Consider the following 15,729-nt stretch of genomic DNA (forward strand, 5'->3'; position numbering starts at 1 on the left):
CAGTGCCAAATTTATAGTAGTTAGGAGTACTCTGCTTGCAGGAGCTAGGGGAGAGGTTTTATATGGAGAAGATGCTGCAGCAATGCAAATAAGTTATTTAATTGGTTATATTTTAAGTGGTTGCCTTATTTGTGAAAGTTTAGTTGGCTGTTTGTGATTGGTTGTTCTTTAAGTTTCGCTTTCTTGATTTGAGTGCATTGGCTGCAGCTTAGGTTTTGGATTGCTTACATAGTCTACCAAGGCACTGGAGCCATCTCAATCTAATAGTCTCCTTGTTTAAATACTTTAACAGGTGTAAGCTAATAATGCCTCACCTTAAATGAAGCAGATGGTTTCTGGTGAAACCTCAACAGGCATGACCAAGAGCCATTAGTAGCAGTCCCTCGGTTGTTGTCCTAACTGCATCCCTCAGCCAAGCACTTTGCCTCTTAATGCCTCAAATCTTAGAATCTTCTAACAAGCAAGATTAATAACACATTGGCCGGCTTCTTGGGAAGATGAATGAAATGAGATTGATAAAGGGATCCTTTTCTTTGGACACAAGTGCTGCATAAACAAGGTTCTAATTATTATGGCAACCTATGAACTGGCATATCTTAATCATACCACACCGCATTGTCTCTAGATTCTAGAGGAGTTTAGTGAAATCGTCAAAAAGTAAAGAATTTGAACTTCTTTTTTAAGCTTCAGAAGGAATTTCTATAAATTTCACAGCCGATTTCTCTTAAAGTAAATGCTGTTTTAGAAGAGTGAATGAGGTACCTCACACAGATCTCAACTCTTAAAATAGACCTGTGAGATTCAGATGCAAAAAGGGGCCATAATTTCTTCTCTCACAGGTGCAGTACAAATCAAATGATTTTCATTTGTTTTTCTTGTCATTTTAGCCACCACTATAGCTTCATTATATCTTTGTGTTTCTCTCCTCTTTGCCCTACCAATTCCTCCTAAGATTTTCCACAGTTGTTGGCTGAGAAGTAAACTTATAAATTACCTGACAGTAAAGTCAGAGGATGAGTAAATCACCATCTAGTCTGATCACAGAATCAAAATGTTTGTGATATGTCAAACCTTAAACAAGTCAATTGCTTCTTTTGAAAAATGTGTCTGTTCTCCTTCATGCTGAGAACAACCGAGTCATTCCATGAATTTTGCTCTAAGACCAAAGTATCTTCAGACTACAAGTTATGCCAGACATCTAACAAAATGGCCAGGCAGCTTTAATGTCTTTTTATTTTTAAGAATCTTATTTCATAGTTTAATTCCTAATAAAACAGTTGAACTCTGGGTCTTTGGTAAGTCAAAATTTGTCCTGAAGTTTAGAGAGTAAAAGTTTAGTCTACACGCCCTGAGCCATTTATGCTTTCCTGTTAATGTCACCAGATATTTTCCTTCTAAGTAATTTTCGTAATTACACTATATATGTGCATATATACATTTATATGTATATATAAAACTCCCTCCACTCTAAGAGTTGTTCATGAGATCCCAGTTTGTTAATGACTGTTGTTCCTGCCTCACTTCGAATAATCTTGCCCACAGATGACAAATTGGGGAACTCTGGAGCACATTTGTCAAACCCAAGTTCTTTTACAAAGCTGAAAGTAAAGATCTTAAATATATATATATATATATATATTTTTTTTTTTTTTTAATATTTTGAAGAAGTGTTTGAACATTAGAGTTGTACAGGCATTTCCAAATCTGCTGAGAGTGATAATCATTGCAAACAATGGGCTCATTGAGCCTTGAGGAATTCAAGCAGGGCTACCAATTTCCAGGTGAAAAATTTAATACTAGAGGAATGTGTTGGCTTATTAAATATAGAAACCCATTTCTGAGAATGGTCAATAACTGGAGCCTTAGAAAAAAGGCAGTTTCTCAGAGGACTTTTCAAGAATGGTTAAACAAAACATCCCTGAGCCTTTCCAAATGCTGTAAACGGTAATCTAAGATGTAACATGAATACTCTTTGTTGAACTGAAAATAAAGAAGAAATTATATTTTCTCTTACCTCTCTCTCTCCCTCCCCCACACAAAGTTACACATGTACATGTAGAGTCCATATAATGCTCTGTGAAGTTTAGGTATGAATTTCCCTGGATGAGGGTTTCAAAACAAAACTATTTTATCTGGCCATCGAAAGGACTCCAAGATCTTTTTTTCTCAAACTTGTCATCTCCTGTTATCTTGCTTCCTATCTCAAACAATTTTTGCCCAATTTACAAGTAAGCCTCAAATGGAATATCAGTATTTCTGGGTTGTCCAAATAACTAATAATCATATATTTTTCTTGCCCACAAGTATTGTTAGACAAGGTAGACAAGGTTGGCTAATTCTCTCAAAGATTAGGGTCCACCTTGACATCTTTATTTCAGCTCTAAACACAAGATGAGAGGCCAATAAAACTTTGGTGGGTATAGTTGGGAGACAAGCAGTCTTTCAACGCCCTCCATTTATAGCCTCCATTATCATTTTTCTCATACATGAATCAGATCATCCTGTTTCTCATTAGCCAGCCCTCCCAATGGCTTGGTCTGCTTCAAATGGATGGCTAGCTGCACATCATGCATGCTCAAATATCTCATCAATTCCACAAAATTCCCCTAATTGAGAAACTTGTACTTACATTGCATTCTCAAAAAGCAATTTCCTAATGACTTATTAAAATAATGCCACTTTGCAGTCTTTAAAAAAGTCCCTCTTTTGCATGGTGTCATGCTATAATTAGTAATACAGAATCGGTGATTAAGCTGAATACCAATTTGAGGCATTTGCACAGCCTTAACGGAGTTCGGTCACTAATGGAGTATGACACTTTGATTGTTCCTTCATACCTGAACACTGTGGCAATATCTAGATCTTTGGATTACCTTGAAATGTTGATTTCAGACTCTTGAAACCATGGCAACAGTTGATTCAAATGAATCCCAGAGCTTTAGAAACCAAGATTTTGCCGTTGAATTTCTTTGCTTTTTTTTTTAACCCCTTGGTTCGCAAAACTCATGAGAAAATAGTTATATCCAGACTTTGTATAAATGCAGTATCCATTCACCTTTCTTATAGAAAAGAACACAGATGTGATGATCTTTCCATCAGAGAGAGAAGGGAAAACTGATGTATGGGTCCAATAACTGGTGTCCAAATGTTGCATGATAATATGATAGGAAAGTGGTAAAGAAAACTGCACAATATTAGAATCCACCCAGTTGTCCAAGCTTAGGAATCGCCCCCTCCCATATGATACCAAAAACATCAAATTCTGTTGAAGAAATATTTTTTGTATTTCTTTCCTCCTCCTCATTTTCTTTACCACTTCCCTAATTTAGGCAACAGTCCATTAACTCAGCTCCCTGCCTCTCACCTGGCACCTTTCCAGCCCATCCTCATGTCTAGCTGATGCCTGAGTGATCTTGCTACCTGAAAATCTGTTCTGAATCTCCATCACCTTCAGAATAAAATCTAAATTTTTGACATGAATTCAAGGCTCTCTAGTCTACAAACTGGCTCAGCTTAACTTTTTAAGCTTTTCTATATTCATTTCTCCTAATGCGCCCCAAATTCTAGACATACCAGGTTATTGATATTCCCTGAACTAAGCGTATCATTTCTTTTCTTTCCGACTTTGTTTTTACTGTTCTCTCTGTCTAGGGTAGCCTCTCCTCCCTGGTCTGCGGTATCCATCAAGATATTCTTAAAGTCTCAGTTCAAATGTCCGCCTCCTTTCTAAGTTTCTAAGTCATCCCTGACCCTTCTTCTACTCCCAGCAAACTGCCAGCCATATTAGTGTTGTATCCATATTAACTTTTCTTTTAAACAATTGGATATTTCTTTCTTTCTTTTTTCCCTGCATTATGAACTCTCTGAAGACCAGGAACTTGCTACATTTACCTCTGTATTCCTAGCATTTAGCACAATGCTTGTTACGTGACAAAATCCTGGTGTTTGTTGAGATGAATTGAATTGTCACTAAAACTGATTCCTAGCATTCACTTTTTGAAATAGCTCAAGAAAAAATGGTGAAGAAGTAAAGACTTTTGTCATTATCGTCTTTTTTCTTTTCAGACTAGAACTAGACTTGTCAGTCTAGTTCCAACATTGCTCTTGTAGCTTTGATCAGCATATAAAGGATCCCCCACAGTTAGACCTCCAGGGTTTGTACACAACTTGAACAAATGCAAAAAAGAGGGGAAAGAAGAAAGATGGCGGCGAAGTAGAAGGACGTGGAATGCATCCCTTTCCACAGATGCATCAGGAATACACCAAAAGACGCAGTAATTCCTACAGAGAACCAGTTGAACACCAGCAAACGACCTCGGATACCAGAAAGGACTGCAAAGATCCTGACATAACCGGTAGGGAGACATTTGCGACTGTTCAAAGAGGGAGTTGTGGGAGGGAGGAGATATGGGGATATATGTATAAATACAGCTGATTCACTTTGGTGTACCTCAAAAGCTGATACAAGAGTGTAAAGCAATTATTTTCCAGTAAAAAGCTTAAAAAAATAAAATTTACAAAAAGAAGAAAAAAAAGAGATAATTCAGATACACAGTGAATACTGTTCAGCTCTGAGAAAAGGCAATATCCTTCCATCTGCATCAACATAGATAGACCTTGAGCACACTATGCTAATTAAGATAAGCCAGATTAAGATAAGTCAGAGAAAGACAAGTAATATATGAGATCCCATATACGTGGAATCTTAAAAAGCTAAACCTATAAAAAAAACAGAGTAAAAATTCATTGTTTTTTTAAAAAGGGGAGAAAAAATACATCAAGTCTCAAATGGGGAATGGGGTACTTGGTGTCTTCAAGTAGGTAGACCTAGCATGACTTTTTGTTTATAGATACTTCTCAGTTCTTTCACTTCTCTGGAGTAGATTGCCAGAGGGGTAATTACTCCCTGGTTTTCTACAAGCCATTATTTTAAATAAAAGCAAATCAACCTTAGTCATTTAATTCTTACTGCAGAACCCAACGTGCCAATGGAAGCCTTAGAGGTGTTATCCCTTATGGTTTTCTATATCCTTACTGTCTAAGAGCCTTTCCTTTTCAAAAGCTAGTTAGAACCTCATGTTCTGAAGTCCCAGGTAGCTGGACACTTAATCTTCTTAGCCAGGAACACAATAGCTTGTTTGCAGACCTGGTAGGATGTAACAAAAACATTTTGCCCTAAAGACAAACTTAGCATTTAGTCCGACTGCACGCAAATAATTTATTCCTTTATTTTATTTTTCTTACCTGCTCTAAAGCAGGCACATTCTCTTTAGAGGTTAGCCAGAATGTGATGACTTAATTCACATTTACTACTGACATGCCTGGCTTAACATTCTTGTGAATGTGCTTTTGAACATTCCTCCTAAAAGCACTGCTGTCATTTTTGCTGAGAAAAGTGCCTGCAAATCCATTCATTATAGCAAGGACCCAGAGTACTGAAAAATGTGCAGGTAAATGGCTGGGTTTCTTGATTCAAAACCCACTCAAGGAGGCAGCAACAGAGGTCATTAGCAGCACCAGCTCTGATGGACACCGTGAATCACAGTCCAGTGGCTTGTTGGCATTTTCTTGATGGATGGTGATAAACTCTAACAGAGAGTAGGGGAGCAGAAGAGGTTCAGTATTCAGCTACACTAGGGTCACTGTTTATAAGTTTGTGCAGGGAAGTTAGTTCTGCTGCTCTTTCTAGTCATCAAGGCCTGCCCTGAAAACAGAATTCAGTAGAGTTTTGTATCCCTTTCTTCATCTTTCCTTAATTATTTAATCTTTTATTGAGCACTTGCTTGGTGCCAAGCACTTTGCGTGCATTAATAATAATGTCCAACATTTATTGAGTGCTACTATGTGCCAGGCACTATTTTAAATGTTTTGAATAGATCATGCTCAGTGATCTAGTCAAACAGCTGAGTGCAACAGGGATTGTTATTATCCCCATTTACAGATGAAACTCAGACCCACAGGGATTAACTTGTACAGGATCACACAGCTAAGAAGTGCAATCTTAATTGGGAGAAATGCTATCTTAGAGTGTCTATGGAACTTATTTGAACATTGGCTGTGAACTGGGGGGACAAGAAAGACCTTCTAGGTCATTATTATCTCCTTAAATTCTCCAAAGGCTCTGAATGACAAAGAGTATAAGCATTATCCAAAAGCTGCTGGTAGAATAAGAGCTACATTACCAAGGGGAGGGGAGAATGCTGTTTTGGGACAAGTGGGCCTATCAGTGACTCTGTCCTTGAAATCTTATCTGACAGGTGGTCACAAATATGCAGGTACAGACCTTTAGTTTTCAGAAGATCTGAGTTTGGACTCAAAAGACCTGAATTTCTATATCCGATTACGTAAACTTGGAAGTCACTTACACTTTCTAAGTCTCCATTTTTTCACCAGTTAATGGGGCTATCGTACTAACGACCATCATACCTACCTAACAGAACTGCTGTGAAGCTCAGAGACTCTGCAAGAAAATGATTCATAAACTGAAGAGTGTTATGCAAATGTGTTATAATTGTGTTGCACTGAATGTGCTTTTTCTGTGAGAACATTTTCTATACACATACAGGATTTATTGCTGTCACCTCCTAAGAGACAGGAGCTTAAGATACTTTTTTTTTTTTTTTTTGGCACACGGGCTTAGTTGCTCCACAGCATGTGGGATCTTCCTGGAGCTAGGATCGAACCCGTGACCTCTGCATTGGCAGGCAGACTCTTAACCACTGCGCCACCTAGGAAGCCCAAGATACTTTTTTTTTTTTTGCTTTGTAATCAGTATATTAAGGAGACATTCATACATTTCAAGAATTGCTTAAATTCTGATATCCAGATTTAAGCTTGTCAACATATGACTTTAAACATACAATTAAAGCTATTCCTCATAATTTGTTATACTACCAACATTAAATTACAGTTACTTTGGAGTATAAGTTAAATGGTTTAAAGTAAGCCTGTAACATACCTGCAAAACATCTTCCTATCTCATACATGCAAATTACTTCTCCATGTAAAGGTCTCATCACTCTAACCTCTTAAGTTACCCTGCTCCAGAAGTCACTACTCTAAAGGCTTACTGTGGTCCAAAGAGAAGGGGGGGAAAAAAAAGTAAGCAGGACCAATAGCTATATATATTAAAAAAAAGATGGCATAGCAGAAGGGAATGCAATTCTACAAATGCAAGCCCTCAAGAAGCAGCATGTTATATTGATAAACCCCTTCTTCAGAAAGGTGTCATTTCTACCACTGATACCACAGGCTAAATTAAATTACATAGCATGCCATTTTTAAGTAACAGTTGAGGCAACAGAATAAATGCAGAGGCATCGCAATGAATCCCGCTTAATCCCATTATACAGACCAACACTCCTCTACAAATTGTTTGACTGCTAGTTAAATACAGTTTTAACTTCATAGCTTAACAATTAAGGGTCATACACTGAAGTCAATACATATACCTGGCATTTCAGTCTAAGCTATTTCATGTACACAGCTGAAATCACTTACAAAGTATGGCCTAACAAATGCTAGGGGAAATTTCTTAAAGTAGTTTTTACAGGTATGAAACTTATCTTGCACACTGAAGTCATCATACATACAGGGCAAAGTCAGAGCTTTTATATTCGAGTTTATTCTTCATTTAACTTTTAAAACACTACTATAATTGAATATTTAAACAAAACAACAGCAAGCAGTGAGCATATTATGATTATAGTCCCTCCCTCAATCACTACTGCAAATAAAACGCCAGCAGCGAGTGCCATCCAGCAGCCCCATTAGGAGGGCTGACACTGAAGCCCGCCCCTAGGGTGCTGCTCATCCTCCTCATAGGCTTCCCCGTTGTTACGGCGCCGTCTTTCCTGATTCGGGTCAAAGTCCACTAGTTCTCCCTGGTCCATTTCATCAGTCTCTTCCATGTCCTTCCTCTCAGGTAGGAGTTTTTCCAGCAAAGAGAGTTTATCAGGGGAAAGAAAGCCTTTCTCAGAAAAGTTTACCTTAAATTCAATGATTAGGTGATCCTTTTCATATGGTCTACGATAAATTGGCATGCCTTCATTTAGCACACGCTAGAGATCTCCATGCTTGACAATCTGACCTGGATGAGAAGTGATGATTATGGTTCGGTTGTGGAGGGTAGATATTGGCTTTTGGAAGCCACACAATGCCTCAGCCAGCTGTATGTCCATACACATGAAAAGGTCTTCTCCTCGTCAAGTAAAAACAGCATGGTCCTTCTGATCTAAAACAATGATAATATCTCCTGGCTCCAGTTCTGCTTCTTGGTCTCCTTCACCATGGAATGTTATCTTCTGGCCATCTTTCTTGCCTTTGTCAATATGAACTTCTAGAATTTTCTTCTCTCGAACTATCTTCCTTCCATTGCAGCTTTTACATCTATCTTTAGGACTGATCTGCTCCCCATGGCCCTGGCACTCCATGCAGACAGACTGAATTTGCTGAACCATTCCAGGTCCTATCTGATGAATTCTTATTTGCATTCCAGTACCTCGGCAATTGGGACAGCACTCTACTGCTCCTTTCTTACCACCTCTGCCTTCACATTTGTCACAAATCACATTCTTTTGCAGAGCTAGTTTTCTTGTTGTACCATTATATAGATCTTCTAAAGTTACTGTGAGTTGATGTACAACATTTTTACCTCTCCTTTCTCTCTGCATCCTGCCTTCTCCTCCAAAAAACATATCAAAGGTGTCCATGGGGGAGCCAAAACTGCCACCTGCTCCACCTTCTTTAATTGCCTGTTCTCCTCCTTTGTCATATAATTCCCTTTTTTTTGCATCAGAGAGCACTTCATAAGCTTGAGAAATCTGTTTAAACTTCTCTCCTTCATTTGGATTCTTATCAGGGTGGTACTTCAAGGCCAGTTTCCTGTAAGCCTTTTTCAGTTCTTCTTGGGTGGCATTAGGTTTGACCCCCAAAACATCATAGTAAGTGGTTTCTTTCACCATTTTCTACAGCCGGTGAGCGGGCTGATGCCAGTGTGGGGGAACGAGAAGGAGCGCGTCGCTGTGCGCAGCTGGGGCAGCCGCCACTCCTCCGCGTCTCACAGAGCGTTCTGGAAAGTTCTCAGGAGCTTAAGATACTTTTGCATGTTTCCCCTGCTATACTGTAAGGCACTGTCATTTGATTAAAGTGTGAGCTATTTTACCCAGTCCTTGACCAGAAACCTCTAGCAATTTTTATTTCTGATATTCCAAAGGAATCTTTAGTCTGTCTAAACCAAGCATTGGGTAACTCCGTATAGTCAAGATGGTTTGAAAGGTCCCACCTATCACAGAAAAGTAAACAGGCTTGCAGTGATTGAAGTGACTAAGCTAAATAAACCTTGGAAGAAAGAAGAAAAACAGTTCTCCTAAATTTCACATGGAACTTCCCTGGTGGCCAATGCAGGGGACACAGGTTTGATCCCTGGACCGGGAAGATCGCACATGCGGCAGAGCAACTAAGCCCGTGCGCCACAACTACTGAGCCTGCGCTCTAGAGCCCGCATGCCACAACTTCTGAAGCCCACACACCTAGAGCCATGCTCCACAACAAGAGAAGCCACCACAATGAGAAGCCTGTGTATCACAACGAAGAGTAACCCCCGCTCGCGGCAACTAGAGAAAGCCCGCGCGCAGCAATGAAGACCCAACGCAGCCAATAAATAAATAAATAAATAGATAAATAAATAAATGAAAATTAAAAAAAATAAATTTCACATGATTCAAAAATACATAACCAATGCAAATCACAGATATTCAGAAAATAAAATTTGATTTGAAATGTGAGATGTAATAGATGGTTTTATAAAGCAAAAGACCACCCAAAAGGGATTTACAGAAAGCAAAACAAATCTTAAGTTGCCCTTGGGATCACTGAAAAGCAAAATAACTCTAGAGGCCCAACCATTTTTTTTCCTCAGATCCAAATTACTATACATCTATAGCCTTAATGCACCAATGTCAAAAGTAAAAAGCTTTGAAGGTCTATGGAAAATGATAGAAAATGAGATTAAGACACTAGCACTTGCTCAACTTTTGGATGACAGTTTTAAAGTGTATTCTCTCTGTCATGGTAAGACTTTAGAGAATTTAAGGTGACAGTAATGTCCCAGAAGGTCTTGCTTATCCTCCTATAGGTCACCTTCAAAGATGAACTATGTTGTAGCTTGTCTCAGAAGCCACTTATGAACCTGACTTTCATAAATTTGGCTAATACATTTCAATTCATTTATAATTCCCAACAGAATCACCCCTTTGTGAAATGAGTGTTATAAATATAGAAATTTCTAGAATAGCAGTAATGACAACTATAATCAACCTATTCAATTGCTTTCAATCGACTTCGAGAATTGTTTCAGATATAATTATTTAACCCTTGTTTCACACTTAACTCTTTTATTTATGTTGTTTTGTTGCAGTCATTATTGTTTACTTCTGTTGTCTGTGCAACATTACCATGTGCACAAAAATGATTTAAACATCCACAGTTGGGACACATAGACAAGAATAGCAAGAAAAAAAATTGAAAAAGAAGAATGATAGGGGCTAACACTACCAGATATTAGAAAAACCCATAAGGCACAGAAATTTAAAAATCTCCCTGTAAACTCACTTAACCCTCTCCTGTTCTCAGAGAAAACAAAAGCTCAACAGATATCTTGTTAAGAACCCTCAGACAAGTCACTTTGCTTAGGAAGATGCTTTGCTTTAGATTAAATGTTGCTGCTGTCCCTTGCAGTTACAGAAGGAAGCAAGCAATAGAGAAGACATAAAAATATCTTCTTATAAATTGGTCTGCAAAGAAGATGTCTTTATTATTTGATATGAAATGTCATGATTCACACCACTACCACAGATATTTGAATATATGTTGCAATAGTGAATCTTAAGCCAAATTATCAATCCCTATCAAATATTCTCATTGATATCCCCTCCCACAGAATGAAGGGCATTAGGATACTCCAACACAAGAGGAGTAACTCCGGGAATAGTCATTACCCTTACTTCCGGATCCAGATAACATTTGCCATGGTAGGTTTGTATTTCCTGAGCAGGTGAGGCCCCGTGACTCTCTTTGGACCTTTAGTTACAATGGAAGTTACATGTGCCAATTCTAGGCTGCCCATTTAATTGCCGGTGTGATGAGAAATTCCTGGGTACCCTTTTCTCTCAGCACAGTACACAGGAGCTTCTGAGAGGGCAGACGCTTTGTCACCCTGGGTCACTGTGTGGCTCCATAACGCTGATGAGTAGAAGCTCTCTGCCAACCCACAGTGATGCTTATTACATTTTTCCTTGAACCCCCGTCTTTTTAATCTCCCATACTAGACTCTAAGCTCTCTGAGGACAAGGGCCAGACCTGATTCTCTCTTATATTCTTCATAAGATATAGCTCCTATAGACAGCAGAAGCTCCATAGTATCTATTGAAAAACTAAATGTATTTACAACAGATTCCAACCCTATAAAGTTATTGGATATATTTTCATATTCTACAAAATACCAGTCTGCTATTATTAAACTATTATCTCTATGTAAGATAATCATTGAACTTGGCATTCTGTACAAACAAAATATTTTCATTTTGGGCAGAAAGTATGTGGGTTTTCCAATTACAGCAAGGATAAAGCTAAAAAAAAAAAATCTTTATCATATAGGTAAGGAGATTTCACCTGTTAGAGCAGACACACTGACTCCCTATGATGCAAATTGTCTTCCAGTATTAGTGAAAGACCTAAGCTCCGTTCAGCTTCTTGTGATGATGATAATGTATACTCATTCTGACACAGAATGAGCTGGCTAGCCAAAAGGATAATAACATCTAATGATGACCTGGATTAAAACAATTCTTTCCCACATTTATTGGTTCATTTTTCTCTAGTGGCTATTTTTGTTTTCACCAATGACATCTTTTTACATTGTGAAATGAAACTTTTCAAGGTGAATGTAGCTTACAGATAAATACAATGTCTTTATTCCCTGGTCTGCTTGTGTTTATTGTTTTATAATGTTGATATATCCAGAAGCTCCTCGGGGTTAAATCTCTTCTAAACAGTTGGCTCTTTAAAATGCATTCCTTGTATTTTTAGTTGAGCATCATTAGTTAATATACCCTTTCCAAGTAATCTGTGGATGTATTTGATTAGCTGTCTCCCCTCCTCCCATAGAATTCCTGTGATAACAAGCACAGATGTAGGAGTCATTTTATTTACCCAAACATTTTGTAACTACTCCAGTATAGTTAGTCAACATTTAGAAACAAAAGCTTCTAAAACATTCTTGTGCTTTTATTTCTTATATCCTCTTAATTATTCATGATTAATAATTTTTATAACAATTATTTTGTTATATTTAGTTTATACAAACTTATATAATAAAAGCCAGGCAAAACCATTTTTAAATCTTATGATTCCTCATAGTTTTCTTAAATATTGCCTACAATGACAGTTGAAACAACACACTGCAGCATATCCTACGCCCAAGTTCTCCTTTTTGTACATCTATTCATAACAAACAAATGCTGCTTCATAATCCACCTTTCCTTCTCTTCCTCAGAAAAAACAGAAACCTATCTCCCTCCTTAATAATAAATCTTGATTTTAACTTGGTTACGTAAAATAAGAGTGTTAAAAAACTTTTCTTCTCCCTACATTTTGAAACTTTAATTAAAATGTCTCAGCTGATCTATCTGCTAATGATTATTTGGACAATGATGCAGAGAATCCTTTTTCTCAAAGGAATGAACACCTTTTAAGCCAAGAACAGCTTTGGGTCCAGATGTTACTGTTGTTCGTTCTCACCATTAATCACCAAACATTGCAGTAGGACCCACCATGGATATTATTCAAACAGAGACTCAATTAAATTCAGAGGCAGTCCATTTAATCTTCATCAGCTCAAACAATGGCAACTTCATTTTTCTCAAACAAATGTTGAGTCAGAGAAGAGAAACTTCAGAAATTTTCATTTAATATTGTCATAAAGTAACTGGATTTACACTTTGACTTTGGACAAAAGAGAGCCACAGTGCTTTGCCGGAAGGCAATGCTACAGGAAAGATAGAGCGTCTTGCACCAGAAGGCACAAGTGGTAATTTTGTGATTAAAAAGTAAAAGATTCATTGGCTCCCTTAAAAGCTGTGATAACTGAAGAAAGAAATAAAATATTCTGTTTGGACTCTACAGTGTGAAGATGGATGTGGGGCAGGAAACTAGAATGGGAGGAGGAAAGAGGGACATGTCTAGCTCTTTACATGATTCATTTCATCTAGACCAAGGGGGAAAATAGCTCCTCAGAGGGGTCCAGTTGGAAAGCAGCCTGTGGGCGTGATGAATGAGGCATGATGAATGAGGCATCTATAATTAAGTGCAGCATCAAACTGCTAGAGACCTTTCTTACCATGGTCATGACAGTGACTTTTTTTTTAAGTGGGGTAAATGCAGTGGGAGTGCTAACTGGATATCTTCGGCCATTAGTTTGGATCACGACTGCCTACTCCAAGGGCCTTCGCTGGGATAATAAAGCCTTATTTGGGGACACTTCCTTCATCATCTCTGCATTAGTCTGGTTTCTAGAAGAAACAAGAAACATGAGCAAGATCACTGAGGCAGAAAAGGTGTGGCATGTATAAGGAGTGATGAATAACGCAAGACAGTAGGTTTAAACTAGAATTAGAATGATGCAGAGATAGGACTAAATATAATGCTTATGGCCAGACCACAAAGGGCTAGGAATTCTAAGTTAAGGACTACAAGCTTTCAAATCTACAGGTAAAACAGAGCCTTAGAAATTGAAAATTTTCTAAGCAAGAGAAAAAAGAATTAGATACGATCAGACAAAGGTTTCAGACATGACTACACACTGGATTCACTTGGAGAGATTAAAAAATGAGGCTGCCAGGATCCAACCTCAAGGGATTCTAATTTAATTGGTATGGTGTACATCGTTTAAAAAGCTCCCAGATAATTCAGATGTGTAGCAGAGTTTGAGAACAACCACTTTAGAAAAATCATTCTGGAATCTGTGTTTTTGTTAAATTGGAGAGAGCTGTTGATGGCAGAGAAACTAGTTACTAAGATCTCCTAATGCAAGCAGCTCATGATGAGAATCTGATCTAGGGCAGACCTCAAGAATGGAAGAGATGGCCTCTTTTGGAAAAAAAAACCCCAAAAACAAAAAACGATTGCAAGGGTCAGATGTGAGGCTGAGATGGTTAATTGGACATGGAAAATAAGGAAAAAGAACTGGAAAAGATTCCAGGGTTCCCAGCTGAGGCAACAGCATAGATGGTGCTGGGGCAAATCAACCAATTTAACAAAGAAAGGGAACACAAGATGAGAAGCAGGGGTGGGAGAGAGGAAAAGAAGAGAGGATGCTGAGCCCATCCTTTAGTCAATTTGGCCTTCACCTTCCTCCTCTCACCCAGGGGTCGTCACCGCTAAATTTAGCCAACATCAGTGCTCGACAGCTCTGTCAGGGGCCAGTGAAAGTCAACAGAGTCAGGGCTCTGTAGGATAACAGGCCATCTATTCTACCTCTGATGGCCCTCTCCTGGGACCTCCCTGCCTGAAGAGTCCCAATATAGAATTCTTCCCAAGAAGACTTCAGCATCTCAGCTGTCACCAGCCCCTGCCAAGAAAGAGAGGAGCACAGCTGAGGAGTAAAGATCCAACCACCAAGAGCCCGTAGATCACAGTCTCCACCGTGACTTCTTGAATTGCGTCCCCAGGCAGATGGGAAGCCAGCGCGGAGCCGAGAGCACAGATGCCGCGCGCTCACGCAGAGCGCGAGTGAACTGTGCAGCTCTTCTCTTTAATTTCTTATCTGATAACAAGCTTGCAGGCCCCAGACCAATGTGGCCAGCACACTGCTGTGTGCCTCACTGGGCATGCTTCGTTGTCTCTGTTACTCTTTTCAGGGAAATAATTATCTGTGCACATGCCCATGTAAAAGTTATAGTTTATTCTTTCTCTCCCCAAGTGAAACAATTAAAAAGCATGTTTTTAAAGAGTTTTGTCTCTGCCTTTTACAGTAAAAACTTGTTGAAAAAAGCTGCAGTTTTGTAAAAGTAAGGTTTGATCCCCTAGGATCTGTATATAGAGGCTGTGAAAGTGGAGAAGATGTGGCAAAGAGGGTGTAAGTCAGTAATTCCCACCCGCAACATAATGATCTGATGACAGAATACATCATCACATGTCTGAACAACCTTCAGAATGGCCAGCTTTAGCGAGAGTGCAGCCTGATCTGCCTCTTTGCCACCAGGAGAGGCAGAAACAAGAGGAGCACCAGAGCACTTGACAATCCTCTCAGAGTACAAGCTGGAAAGGGGCTCCTTGACACATTTTCCCATGTGGATGGGGGGGTTTACTGTTCTAATGCTGGCCACCGGTAACTCAGCGACTGTCTCCCCACCTAGGCATTATTTGTGAGGTCTCTTAGGGGTGTATGTGAGCGATTCTTTGCTGTATCCTCTGCTGTATCCTTGCCTGCCTCTTTTCTTTTCTTTCTACAAGGTTTAGCAATGTCCCCCTGGAACCACAGAGTGGAATCTGCGTTCCCAGTGCCAGCCCTGTCACCTCAACATTCTTCCTCAAGCAAGTCAGAGAGCTGGGGTGATTCTTTTACAAACTACTGGGCACTGGTTCTGTCCCTGACTTACCTAGTTGCCTTAGGCAAGTGTTTAACCTCTCTATACTTCCGTTTCATCGTCTATAAAATGGATCACTAATGGT

At 39.0% G+C, this 15,729-nt stretch overlaps 1 pseudogene; it reads right to left on the bottom strand.

Moving 5' to 3' along the window:
- Positions 1–7,769: 7,769 nt before the first annotated feature.
- On the bottom strand, positions 7,770–9,022 carry LOC130849443 (dnaJ homolog subfamily A member 1-like; annotated as a pseudogene).
- Between the last annotated feature and the right edge of the window lie 6,707 nt (positions 9,023–15,729).

Source organism: Hippopotamus amphibius, chromosome 3 (assembly GCF_030028045.1).
Source record: "Hippopotamus amphibius kiboko isolate mHipAmp2 chromosome 3, mHipAmp2.hap2, whole genome shotgun sequence".
Taxonomy (NCBI): domain Eukaryota; kingdom Metazoa; phylum Chordata; class Mammalia; order Artiodactyla; family Hippopotamidae; genus Hippopotamus; species Hippopotamus amphibius.